Source organism: Camelus dromedarius, chromosome 32, assembly GCF_036321535.1.
Source record: "Camelus dromedarius isolate mCamDro1 chromosome 32, mCamDro1.pat, whole genome shotgun sequence".
In the NCBI taxonomy this organism is placed as follows: domain Eukaryota; kingdom Metazoa; phylum Chordata; class Mammalia; order Artiodactyla; family Camelidae; genus Camelus; species Camelus dromedarius.
Genome location: NC_087467.1, coordinates 7,473,755 through 7,488,516, shown reverse-complemented (window position 1 = coordinate 7,488,516; position 14,762 = coordinate 7,473,755). Strand labels below are relative to the sequence as shown.

The 14,762-nt window shown below is 39.4% G+C and overlaps 1 protein-coding gene across 10 annotated transcripts in view; it reads left to right on the top strand.

Annotated features, from left to right (window-relative positions):
- DTNA (dystrobrevin alpha) overlaps positions 1 to 14,762 on the top strand; it is a 221,311-nt gene that overhangs the window by 35,267 nt on the left and 171,282 nt on the right. The gene's annotated exons all lie outside the window — the stretch shown is intronic.

Here is a 14,762-nt window from a genome sequence, read left to right as displayed (position 1 = left end):
GACCATATAATATAAAGCATGTGAGTGCTTACTTTCATTTTAATTGATAAAATTATGTATTTTTTTCCCCTTTAGGACAGTGCCGCCTGCAATTAATAACAATCATCTGCTAAATTTTAAGTCAGGTGTCCTTTGTGATGTTGTAAACCAAATAATCATTTTTATTCCTTATAAACCCAATTACAGCTGACAAAAGCTGAGACAGAGAGAAGATAGGAAATTTCCTTGTTAGTAATTTGTAAAACCAATCTTTGAATCCAGGTAGTCTCCTACTCCAGTGCCTGAACATGTGAGCACTGAGCTATATTTGATGAATGAGGAAGATACAGCAGTTTAAGTCAATGTATCTCATTTGTGATAAAGCAGCGGTAACTATTCTAATATCTGAATGAAGACAGTTCTCTATACACATGTTGAGTTCCAGGAGTCCCCTGCAAGTTAATTATTCAGAATTCCAGATACAATACTAGCTGGTGCTCCCAACCAGCCCACATAATCATGTTTAAACTCTAGGATAGTTGAAATGTGATTTATTTTTAGTAACCAGTGTAGAAGCTATGCTGTTGTGATGTCAGTTATCAAGGAAAATAAAAAACAATAAGAAACTTAAAAAAAATCTTGAGTAGTTTTGCTTGGATAAATGTTCAATTTAACTATAAAGTGAAAAGAGTATAAAGCTCTTTTGTAGAAAAATAGGGACTGAATCAGGCACATTACCAAGCATAATAATATTTGATGAGGTGGGAAAGTTGCATGTTGGGAAATAGAGAAGGCAGGTGAAAATGGGAAAGAGAGAGCTGGCATGCAGAAAAATTTTTCGAATTACATGCAATATTAACAGGTCATCTACTCAAAGGGCCCCAGAAGTGCTGAATAGAATATGTTTTGTGAAGAAATACACACACACATGCATGCACGCAAACCACATTTCAGCTTCCCTGTCTGAGCATCCATCATCGTATTGGTAAGACTTGTACTAGCCCCAAAGACACCCACTCCTGAAGGACTGTCCAGTGGTGCAAAGTTTCCTGAGTTTTTAACTTAGGGGGAAAAAAAAGAATTGATGGGAAAACAGAGCTTATATTTCTTAAGAATCCAATGAGATGTTTAGGCATTATCAAAATTGGATTGAAAAACGTGGGTTTAAATATCAGTTCAATTGATTAATGAGATAACGAATGTAAACCTCCATAGTAGCTTGTGCTGCAAGTCATAGGCATCCTCTAGATGGAAGTTAATAGTGTTACTGGGAAAACTGAGCTGCTCACCCAAACCCTCAAACCAAAAGAAAGAAAGAAAAAAGATAGTAGCTATCCGTTTAATGTATCTTAAGGCACTTCTTGGATGTGAGGTTGAGATTTGGACAATATAACGTCCAGAGAGTCTGTCTTTCGTTCTTTATGGTTGCATTTTTCATCAATGAAAATTCTCTAAAGCATTTGCTTCCTTTGCCCAGTGCACTCTGGACGTTAGCTATTCTTGAAATTTTGAGGGTCAGGGCCTCTTTATGCTCTGAAAAATCATTAACTCCAAAGAGCTTTCTTTTATTTATGTGAGTACCATCTATTGATGTTTAAATGAGAAATCAAAACTGAGAAATTTTTCATTTTTAATTTATGAATGCAATCCACAAAAGCAAGCCATTTGCACATTAATATAAATAATGTTTTGTATGAAAAATAATTTTGATGCAAAAAAATTATTAAGAAAAGTGGCGTGGCTTTTTACACTTTTGCAAATCTCTTGAATGTCTGGCATAATAAAGGGCAGTTGAATTCTCTTGTCTGCTTCTGCATTTAATCTATTGCAATATGTTGCTTTGGTAGAAGTAATGAGGAAAATCCAGACTCCCACAGATAAGCAGTTGGAAAAGACAGTATTTTCATAGCCTTTTCAGATAAATGTGGGTTTTCTTTGATATGACACCCAAACTCAAAAAATGATTGTTTCTTAAAGGTGAGTTGCAATGTGGAATCTGAAACCATGTCAGTGAACTTTGTGTAGTCTATTACATTAAAATTCATTCTCTTCCTCATACTTTATATAGATTTTTTTTTACCTTGGTATGATTTTATGACATCATAAATTGGTCATTTGGAAAACAGTGGTTTACCAAATTATGCAGATCTTCCAAATATTCACACAGCTCCCTTTTTACTAACAAAAAAGTCACTTTTGTTAACGTCACCATCAGTCTCTTCCACAAAGTTCTTTACGTATTGAGAAGCCGTCAGGCTTGTGGTGGCTGATGCAAGCTTTCCAAAATTCATATTTTTGCTTGAAAGCTCCAGTTTTATCATTGGCAACAAATACTGCCATTTGTTTTGCTTCGAATGACAGCTCGCTTTGTTCATTTTTGGAAAAAAGCATTTGTGAAAAACCCAAGCCTGCATAATCAGTTTATCTGTCGGTCTTTTACTTGAAGTGGCGTTGTGTGGAAAAGCAGCTAGTCCAGCTCACAGACAGTTGCAGACACACACACACACACACACACACACATACACACACTTTGGTGTCCAGCAGACATACTTTATGTATACTTCTCAGTTCATCACACAAAATTTTAAAAATACATGTATTTGAGGGTTGAGATTTCATAAATTTAATTATCATTTTTACTGGTCCAACAAGGAACATCTTCAGTGAAGCAAATGCTGTTTTTTTTTTTAACTGCAGTTAAAAATCACGAGCACAGTCTAATGTAACTCCCTCAATTCTGGCTGAGGTGCTAAAAGTTTTACTCACCAGTGTCCTTGCGCCACTGATGCAAATGATAACGGTGAGCCAAGCCATGTTTGTGATATTATGAAAACAATATCAATTCTTTGGGCACCCTCCAGGGGCCCAGGGACCACATTTTGAGGAACACTTCTGGACACAATATCCCTTTCCAAATGTATCTTGTTTTATCTTATTTTAAAGCATCTCCTTTCTCACCCCCAGCTTTTAAACCATTGAGTCACAAAATCCAAAGTCATGGCAATGTCATAAGAACATGCAGTTGTCAGCTAAAATACAGAGGATTGGTGATGCTTAAAATGAGCTGTTTTGGGGCCAAACAACTGCAGATGTGGGATATGTTAAATTTCTGCTCTTTTTTTTTTTTTAATTTGGACACATTTCCCCAAGATTTACTGAGATAAGATTAGGATCATAGTTAAGAGAATGTTTTCTGCACAACCCGGTGAATACCTGAAAATCAACTGTCCTTAAAGGCATAACTGATAGGACTTTACAAGTTCTAATAAAAGCCTTTGAGGCAAATTTCCACTGGTCTACGTTTCAAACTCTGTCAGAAAAGCTGCATTTGGGGGACAATCAGAGATAATAATCCTTTCTATATTTTTATATTATCCACACCATGTCATTAGCCGCTCTCGACTATTTGTACATTGCAGACTGTTTCTTTACCTCTCCTGACAGCGACAGCTCCCTGTGTCCCATGTGTCCCACAGCTCAGTTCTGCCTCCCTTTCCCCCACACTCTCGAGCAGAAAAACGAGCACCTACAGATTTACAATCCTTTCCCCTTGGTCTGTAGACAACTGTCCTGGTTTTATTCTACAATGGTGCCCCTGGTCCGGGAACCGGTACCTGCCATGTTTCCCAGCCTCCATCTCTGTTCTTATGGGGATGGTCGCCTCGCCAAGAATGCCTGATCCCATGACAAGGACCCCTGCTGCCCATGTGCAGACATTCGTACATTCATTTCTTTGTTCATTTATCCTATCAGCATTTACCAACAATAGTAATATAACCCTATTATCCAGGCCACATGCTAAGCACAGGTGCCCACCTCCTGATACTCCTGCCAATCCTTCTAGACCTCTTGCTTGTTTCAAGATTCCCTGAGCACCATGCTTGGCCCAGCTGCTGAGAACATCTCCCAGTCTTGGTTCCTCAGCCCAGCCTGATTGTTTGTCCCGTCTGTGTAAGTTAAGCCACAGTTTAGATTCCTTCCAGCCATCGCCTCGCCTACACCACAACTAACAATTTTATATTAAAATTTCGAACTTTATTCTTTAACTTTTTCCATAGCAAGAGTCCTTGCGGGTCCGCTGAGGCATTCTGGGAGTCCGCGGGGGCGTCACAGAGCAAAATCAAAAGTGGCCCCAAGGCAACAAGAATGAAGGTGTGTGGAGCTGCCCTGGGGTCCCCCTCTGTGGTTACCCAAATAGAAGCTGGGTACATGTAGGTCTTCCACGGGGCTCTAAGAAAGTCTGCTGATTTGAGAATGAGCACCTTTCTTCACTCTTTAAAACTCTTGAATGCCATTCAAATATGCAATCTTACTGCTTTAATAGAGGGAATGCAGTCTCCTGACAGGAAAACAGCTTACACATTCCACTTGACTCCGGGCTGGCTTTCCTGGGGCATCATGTTGCCTTGCTGCGATGCTAAGTCTCTTTGCTTCAGAGCCTCCCAGAAATGTCGCAGCGGCATTACCCTGTCCCAAACTGGTGGAACACTAACCTGGAATCAATGCCAATAACTAGCATCCAGAACTCAGCACAGGCTGTTGCAAAACAACTCTTGATTATTAGGTTGGGCTGGAGCCTATGACTTGGGGGAAAAAAAGGAATTTGATGCCTATTTCCAGTAACAATCTTTTAACTTGGGGTGCAGGATATGTCATGGTGCTTGCCTTCTGAGCCTCTGTTATGTTGACCATTGGTGCTTTTAACCACCATTAGGACCCGTGGTTTTTTGTCATGGTGGTAAAACATGTGCCCCAGATATGGGAAATATCACTCTTAGGAGAATGCAGGATGTTAGTTTAATTTTCAAGATTAACACTCATTAAAGGGTATGTGATTTGCAATAATAGCACGTTCTTATTTCATGACAAGAATCTACACGAATCACTCTTAAATGATAGTAGCCTATCTCCAGCTCTTGAATTTAAATACAGAATGCCAAAAGATTCCTCAGCAATGTGCTAATTAGTTTGGTTCGTATCTTTAATGAAATCTATTTAATCTTCATTATTCTCTGCAGAAGTTTTGTGCATTCACTGGGTGAACCAGAAATGTTGGCCCTTGTCACCAAGATCCAGTTTCATTGTCTAGGCTGTTGGCCAGAAGTATCTGAGCACTATTCCAATTTTATCCTTAAACATATTTCAGATTTAATGGTAGAAGCTGCCTTTAAAAAAAAAAATTAAAACTGGGATGATGTTTTCTGCTCTACATTTGAGGGTTAGTTGCCAATATGAAATCTTAATGAAATTATTGTTATATAATACGCAATAATCAGATTGTGTTTTCCTTAATTCCATAATTTGTTAAATCCCCATACAGCATTAAGCAGTATCTTTATATAACTGTAAAAACCGTAAGCTCCTGTAACCCAAACCTAAATTGCTTGAACAAAACTCTACAACTCATCTTTCTTCAATTTCATATTATTAGCTTTTCTTCTTTAAGTTACCTATCACTTTTATATGGCTAATGTGATTATGGGAGATAATGGGAGATAGGAATAACAGATATTTGAAATCCACAAATAAGCCAAACCTCACTTGAGTAAGTAGTTTCCGCCTTCCCTCGCGAGATCCTTACCCCATCTATAGCCTTTCATTGTCCTGTTCGCCATTTAGTGGAATTTTTAATAAGCAGGGGAAATGCATGTAGAGAGACTCGAACTATAGACAGGAGAGCAGAGGGGCCAAATAGCCACGAACCTGAATGATTCGTGGGACACATAGGAGTCGAATGTACCATTATCAAGAGGACATTTTTGTGAATGTTAATTATTTATTTATCATCTTCATATTTATTAGCTGAGATATATAGAATAAAATTACAAAGCAGCTAATAAAATAATTTTTTGACTTTCTATCTTTTTTAGTTGATGTCAGTCAGACAAAAAGAATGAAATAATGCCATTTGCAGCAACATGGAGAGACCTAGAGATTATCATACTAAGTGAAGTCAATCAGGGAAAGACAAGTCATATCCTATCACTTACGTGTGGAATCTAAAATATGACACAAACGAACTTATTTACAAAACAGAAACAGACTCACAGACATAAAATAACGTTTTTAAGATTCCAACTTTAAACAGAGTCATCATTTCAAAAGACCTTCTGGAATGACAAACTCTGAGATGTATCTATCCTAAATCCTCCTGGGGAGTTAGAAGGCTCTCCCGGGATGTACAGTCACTTGAGCATCTCTCACTTTATTTTCGAGTTCCAGGTTTCGGTTTAGTCACTGTCAATTTGTGTCCTTGTAATCAGGAATATTCTAGAAATACACAATTTGGCACCTCACTTTATAATCTGAAGAGAACGTCACTGGTGTTTTACAAAAAGTTCGAGCAAAAGACCAGAATTTGCAGCCCACTTCAACTCGTCTTTTTTCTTCAGCCTAATATGGATATAAAATGTATCTGGCAGTAGCGTTTCGTAGTATTGCCACAGCTTGCCAGAATGTTTGGACCTTTGCACAATGGTTCCTTTATTACAGTGAATATAAAAAGACATAAGATTCAAAACAGCCCATCACATTCCTTCTAATATTCCTTGTACTCAGGAGCAGATTTTAACATATGCTAAGTATTTGAATTTATTTTCAAAATGGTAAATTCATTCTTTTATTTGCTGCCCTTTCGAAGTTCCTAGTGCACATTTGGGAGGTCGTGAACTGGCTATGTTCATTGTGATCACTTTCACACTGGATGAAAATTCAATCCTTTCCTAAGTTTCTCAAGCTTATTTATCACGTGGCTTTTTGACATAATGTAGGTGTTATCTTAGAAAGAGATTGTTACAAACACAGGCTCTAGCCTGTAGACGCTGATTCTGGAAGGCCTTTGAAGATTTTTCTTCACATTATGTGAAGGACTTAGTTAAATGAATAGTGTGATTTTCGATGTGTTTATTACCCTCAATATTAAGCACTTAGAGTAAACCCTGGATATACCCACTAGGGTGGTGCCCTTTGCTCTTAATAAGATTTGCATATGGTTTTTGAGCCTGTCCAGAAAACTGGCAAAAGTTGAGAGTGTTATTAATTCCCCTCTGCAATGTGGGCAGGTAATTGAGAGTTACTGTTGACTGTGGAAAGAGGAAATTGACTTTAGGCTTTGTTAAAGAGGTATTAGCTTCAGTAATACAGCAGAGCGGAGATTTCTGCTCATAGAATAATCAACCCAGATGTATCTCTATATGCAGAAGGTGAAGAACAGACCTCAGTCCCTCAATAAGGGATCAGCTTATATGGACGGTGTGTGTCTACACTCGACTCAGGTACATGGAGAAGTTACATCAACACCAACAATGAAGAAAGATTCCTAGTCCGGGCCTTTGAGCAAGAACACAAAATACAGGTTATCGGGGCAAATGGGGAGTCCTTTCATTCTCCCACAGTGTCTTTTCTGGAAGGCTGGAAGAGGGGAGAAAAACAAATAATTTGGAGGCTTCTCAGCTGTATCGACATCAGATACTGACTAACATCATTTTCTGCTCTTAAACGTATTTCCTTGTCTTGTATCTATTTTGTGAAAAACTGGGTCTCATTTATTAATATTTCCTCTAAGCACATTTTCTTCACACCTAATCTAATATAGACATCAAGAAACAGAGCTGGAGACATATGTCCGAGACATCCCATCCCTTCCTATTGGTGTTTTTATCTGCCTAGGATGTGCTTAATTTAAATTACAGTGACTGGATGTGTATTTGCTCAGTTCGATTTTTTTTTCTTGGTTGAGTAGGAATGTTTGTGCTTTCTGATTTTTCAACAACCCTTACCCTTAAATAAATATTTTTAAAAGGCATCGTATCAGTCAATTCAGAGTGACCCAAATAACAATAAAACATTGCTCACTGCATAATGAAAAGTCACAGGGAAAAAAACTGGGTACATTACTTAAATTTCTGTTTCTTATTTGTCTATACTAAATTCAAAAATTATTTATGTTTAGGATTACCAATCAACTTACTTTTTAGATCTAAGCATTTTAAACTTAGTAGTTTTAAAATTAGAAAGATGCAGCTTATATGAAAAATAACCAGACAACATGGATGTCATATTTTGTACTTTATTTTGAAAATCGAAGTGTATTTTATGTCTAGAGTTTTTCTATTTGTGTAATATCCAAAAGTCACTTTGAGGTAATAAGCAAATGACATTAATTTACTAGAGTAATAATCACCAGTTTTCACTTTTAAACACTTGGTTTGCCACAAGTCATTGTTGGGGATAAACTGGCCATTATAGGTTAACTTTTATTTTAACAGGCAACATGACGTCAGAAGTGTCAAATTTTGTTCCCCCCCAAAATTATTTAAAAGCATAAACCACATATTCAAATTACTTATTGTTCTTTCCAGGTTTCCATTTAATGTCTATAATTTTTATGCTCAGGTGGCCCACAGGTTTCTGAGAAGAATTAAGATGGATCTGTGCTCTTCATCTGACTGAATACAGGAGGAACTGTCCAATGGCCTTTTCTAGGAAATCACTCAGTATTCCAAAAGGAAATAATGCACAGTAGCCTCCTTGGCTCATATCCCTAAATTCTAACATTTTTTTAGAAAAGCTACATGTGTAACAAATGAGTGAGGTAGTAATAATTGCCATTATCACAAATAAATCCCCAAATTTCTCCTTCATGTACGAGCCTCAGGTAGGTGTCCTTGGTCAATAGAACACCACGGTGGCCTCCCTCCATGTGGTGATTCAGGGAACCAGGCCCTTTCATCTCATGGCACTGCCATCCTCGTCAACTCCAGAGTCCTCTCTTTCCAGCCAGCAGGAGTTGGGGAAAGCAGAGCTGAGCACACTGGGTAGCCGTATAAGGGCAGGCCCTCACTTTTGTTCACATCCCATTGGCTAGAACTTAATCACATGACTTAACTGCAAGGACACCTGGGAAATGTAGTACAGCTGTGTTCCCAGGAGGAAGAGAACACCCGTGGTCTTTGCCACACCTACAATGTCACATATTCCTGGAACTGAGGGAAAGCACTGACCTCCTGGGGACAGGCTTCAAGGGCTAGCTTTGTCACTAAGGAATGGTGGAAAATTTAACAGATTCTAACTTCCTTACCTTTCATATTATTTGGTCTCATAGAGCTCACAGTCCAAAAGAAAAGACAGACATCAAATAAACATGAAAATCAATGTACAATTAAAAATTAATGTAGGCTTCCTGAGAGCATGGACCATGCCTCTCTGGCTCCTAGCACAGTGCTTGGTGCACAGCACATGCTCAGCAATAATTGCTGAATGAACGCATCCATAAAGGCATGAATGAATGAATGAAAACATATGATGGAAAAAATAGGTGCTGTGAAAGAAAGCAGTAGGGGAAACTAAATCTGGGGGGCAATTAGGGGAGGTCTTTCTGAGGAAGTAATACTGACATTGAAACCTGGAAGATGAATAAAATTTAGCAAAGAGAAGGGTTGCATGGTAGGTGGAGTTCTGCAGGCAGGGGAAACATCAGGTTCAAAGGATCTGAGTTGGGAACAGACTGATACGGTCAAGAGCTCAAAGAGAATCCAGAGGGGCCAGGTGCTAATGGTACAAGTCAAGCTGGAAAAGGAGGCAAGGGCCGTAGCAGGCAGGGGGTCTAGGATGTGTTCAGCCTTGTGGTCTTTCCTGCAGGCAAAGTGAAAGCCAGTAGAATGGAAAATGACGGAAAAGGAGTGATGCGATCACATTTTCGTTTCAAAAGATCGTTCCAGCTTTTTGTCCACAATGAGTTGAAATGAGAATAGATGCAGAGAGACTAGTTGGGAGACGATTTCAAATCATCCAAATAAGAGGAGTGAACCAGGACAGTGGTTTCGAACAAGGTGGAGGCAGAGCAGATGGAGGGAAGTTGGAGTCGATGAACAAACACAGCAAGAGAGTCCCCTGGTTCTCCACTGCATTATTATTCTCTGTGAAATGTCATTACAGTGACCTTGCTACCACTAAAAGGAGACCTTTCAAGATAATTTCCGCTTCCTTCACATTCTTTTAGAAGCTTTGTCCCAACTCTGATGATTTGCTTAGAGATCAGTCAAATAATAAGCATTTAAAGTTTGGCTAATATATGCATTATACATACACAGAATCAGCACATACTATATTTTAAATGATATCTAATGTATCATTTTATTTTAACAATAAAAGAGTTCACATTCACTGTAGAGAAAAATTAAATTTGGCTAAATTCTTGGGGTTCTTCAAAATTCTTGATTTTGTTGTATTTCTGTTTCTCCTTGTCTTCAACAAATTATTTAGGTAAATTACAAAATTAAAGTGGAGGGTTTTTCATTTGTATATGTAAGTGCAAATGTATCTTTAGTGTCCAAATATTTTACCCATGACATCTTTTTAAAGATACATTTGGGACCATCTGTGGTACTGTGGTACTGTTTGTTCTAATTTTTCAATTTAACGTCTCAGGATGTAATCCAAATATTGTAATAGAGTTAAAACTGTATCCTTGAAGCCAGTGTTCTACTATTTCAGAGTTAGTTGTAATGGCTCAGGCCTTTATTAGAATTTCTTTGGAGATAAGAACGCTCTGTACAGAGGACTGGAAATTCGATGCTCCTGAATTCCATTCTGCCCTCCTCCCTTCCTCATTTGCTCTTGGCTTGCAAATTTCTCTCTGTCTGTATTAATCATCTTGAAAATGGACATCAGAGTGATTTCCCAGAGGTGTTAGGAGAGCTATTTTAGTGTTTATCCATCAGCTTTTAAGATGATCTGGGCAAAGGAATATTATGATCTTAGGACTTGATATGTCGGCAACATGGTAAAATGCAGAAGTCAGAATTGCTGGGAACCCCTGGCAGATTTCCTTCGCGGACATTGTACCGACAGTCAGTGAAATACATCCGGTAGGTTCCCTGCCTCACTCTGAAGATAGAGCCTCACTTCTGGGACTCTTTCGGCAATGACCTTTACATGGGTTAAACGTTTCCATTTTAAAGAGTTTATTTGAATAATTTTCACCCAAAATGTGCTATTTGTGCTACAAGTCAGTGGCTAAAACTCTTTGATGGCCTATTGATCTCTGGAGAAGAAAAAAAAACAAACCTGGGAGGAATGTAATTTGTTACCAAGAAATTTGTGCTTGTTTCTGCCAAACACATCGATGTTTATAATCGTATGTTTTCATTTTGTATCTATTGTGATGTTCTTTAGTTTCCCTTTGACATATGCCCCATTCTGTTTAGAACATTTTCCCAAAAATCTTTAAAGCCATTTCTTGTTTTTTCCCCCTTGTTCTTTCGTGTCACGTGGCCACCTCACTCTAAGATTACGCTACCTGTGATCCAAAGCCAGAGTAGGAAATTGAGAACTCTTGGAAATTCACCTTGTTGTTCTGCCATTAGTCTGGATGTGGAAATAGGATAGAAATATAAAAATGACATCAAGTTTGCTTTCAGATTTCAAGGTGTTCCTTCTGATTCCAGGCAGGTATTTGCGTACTTCGCTTATCTCAAAGCTGGTACTTCTCACCCTACTTAAAAAAAAAAAAAAAAAAAAAAGTCTGGGACTCAGAGTTTTAGATAGTCAGTTACACAGGAGAATTTGAGAGTCAAAGGAGTCTTACATTTTTTTTTAAGATTCCCAACTGCACAGAACAGCCCAGCAGAGCTCGGATTACACCGTGTTCTGGCACCTGGCACAGAAAATGAAAACCCTTGTGTCCTAAAAGCAAAGTGTTTGACGAGAAAAATTGACCTTCCAAGCACCTGAATTTACTGCCAAAGTGCTAAAAATGAACTGTAAGCAGAAAAACTATGAGTCAGGTGAACTCTTTGTTCTACTTCAAGGGTGAAGTTCCAGTTATATGAGTCAACTGAAAACGGTGAAAAAGGTGTGTGGGTGTGTGTGTGTGTGGGGGGGGGGGTGGGTGTGTGGGTGTGGGGGGGGGGGTGTGGGGGGGGTGTGTGTGGGTGGGTGTGTGGGTGGGTGTGTGTGGGTGGGTGGGTGTGTGGGTGGGTGTTTGTGGGTGGGTGGGTGTGTGGATGGGTGGGTGTGTGTGGGTGTGTGTGGGGGGGGTGTTTGTGTGGGTGGGTGGGTGTGTGGGTGTGTGTCTGTGGGTGGGTGTGTTGTTTTCCCTACATGTGCACACCTGCTCTGCCCCTATGCTCCCTTGGGACATAGTCTTTTTATAGTAATGGTGGTAATTAGATCCCTTCCTTTTTAGATGCTCTTAATCATCTTTTAGATTTGGAGCCAATGTCTCTACCTCAAAATAGAATGAAAATTCGGGTTCTCTCCTAGCCGGTAGCACCCCTGGTCACTCTGAGTATTCAATGAATATTTATTGAGCTTGGAGACAAGTTACTAGGCCTGTATGAAAAAGCTGCTACGACTGAGTATTTATGAGAATCTATTCTAATGTCAGTAAAGAACATAAAACCAGAGTATTGAATCAGACTCTTGGTCCTGGTAAAAACATGGCTTGTTTTCTTTCTTGTTGTTACAATGGCATCAGGAGGTGTGTTATGAAAGAATGTAGTGATTCTTACTGTCAGATTAAGAATTTGCCTCTAAATCCTAATGTCCGTTAGCAATTTATTACAGCTCAATGGCTCACGAGTCAGTTGGATGCTTAAAAATTGTTTTCCACCTTCATCCCCCTCCTAGTAATATTAGAAGTACATTCTGATGGACCTTAAACTTACCTCTTTGAAGTGTCAGTGAATTTTCAGGGAATGAGATTGTTGTCATCTTTTCCAGATCATTCAAAGCTTTATACACTTCAGATTTTCTTTTTAATACCATGTATTTTTCAGTCTGTCTTTATACACCTATTTCATTATTCCCTTTAGATACTTCAAATATAGCCCTGTGAGCTCTGGTACCAAGTGGTACCTAAGATAGAGACACAGTGTTTTTGTGAGTTGGTCAGATTTTATTTCTGCATAATTGTATTTATGATTCCATTTCCTTGTTACCTTCCTCATAAGACTTTAATGACCATATACCATTGCCAGCCACTTTTATTTTTTAAAGCCTGGGTTCCCCTCATTCAATAATATGGGATATGCTCCAGTCAGATTAACATTCCTAAGACTCAAGTCTGCACTTGTCTGTTTCATTCATTCAGCAAATTCATTTAATGAGTATTTTAGGCAGTGGGCTAGGGACTGGGAATACAGCTACCAGGTGGACAAGGTCCCTGCATTCCACGCACCTGCCGCAGACAGGGGAGACCAACAACAGACTGGTCATTACAGTAAGGTACCAGGAGAGGTACAGATCAATGCAGCAGCATAGACGGGGAGCCAACCTAATACAGGGGGCAGGTAGGCTTCCGGGAAGAAGTGATGTTTACCGTCTTACCTGGGGGTAAGTAGGAGTTAGCCAGACCGAGGGGGTAAGAGAAGGACAAAAGTGGAAAGATTACCAGCAGGAAAAGTACATGTAACCTTAGGAGGTGGAAGAAATGCTGTCTATTGAGGAACTGAACAAAGTCTGGCATGAAGCAGACATAGAAGGCTGGAGAAGCGGGCAGGCACCAGATCTCGGGAAGCCTTGAGACTGATGTCAAGGAGTCTGGACTGCATCCTGCAGTAGCTGTGAAAGTGTCAGTGGCATCTCTCCTTCCATCTAATACCATCCAGCCTCCTCAACTAGACGCTATACGATTTAGCCGCGTGCGCCTTTTGAAGCCCCTTTCCTGCGCTTTCCTCCGTGTAGCCCTGTGCAGTGTCCTCTGCTCAGCCCCGCGTTTGCTTCTTCCCTTGACTACAATATCCTTCCTCAAAGCCTGCACTTCGATGTAGAAAGCATTCGCTGAGTAACTGTTATGTGCCAGGCATTGTGCGCCTTTATCCCTCCAATGTCTTTTCATTCATTCATTCATTCATTCATTCATTTATTCAGTCTATAAATATTTATTAAGCACTACCATGTAGAGGGAATCGTGCCACATTTAAATGACCTTTCTTCTGTGAAGGCGCCCAGATGCCTCAACTGGACTCATCTCTTCCACGTGTCTTCATCCTCTGAAATCCTAGTATCTGAAATGTGTCTCTCCTCCGGCTCTTGGCACTTTTGATACTGCATTAGGGCTAATGATGAAACTTCATGGGTCTGAGTAATGAGTAGTGGGTCTTCAGTGCTCCACAAGGTCTCTGGGCTATCGGGGACAGAGTCCGGGTCCAATTTATCATTGTATTTCCCAGAGCTCTTAACTTTGCACTGTGAGCCGCAGTGTTCGTAATAAATACATAAACGAATGAACACGCTTATATAAAAACCATGACCCACGTCGTCAAGCAGATCAATTAAATTATTTATTTCAAACTGATTAAGCCTGAATCTAGTATAATTCCTCTAAAAAAAAAATTGCCGTTTCTGACAAGAGTCCAAGATTTACATAAAAATCCCACAGATGGATAAGATGTTATTAAGGCTTATGCCTCTGAAGTGCTTGAAACCCCTCTTATCAGCTCTGCAGTGTGCTCTGTGTGTTACTTAGGCTTTTTGTGTATTCTTATAATTACATTCATTCAGAAAAGAAGCAAAGTATGGTAGATTTGGACCTGTTGATTGCTAAAAGTAAGATTCTTCCTCGCCTTCGCTTTTACAGCTTTCTGCATGGATTTACAGCTGACGTTTTTAGCGATTAACTGTTGCATTTCTTGGGCCCACCCGTCATACTCTGGGCCGGTTCTGTGATACACAGTGAATATTCAAGTTGAATCCTGATTGTCCCCACGGTGAATACTGTAGTCAAGGCTTGATTCTCTCCAGTGTATTGAGGTCTGTTTGAATAACAGGACAAGGAAAAA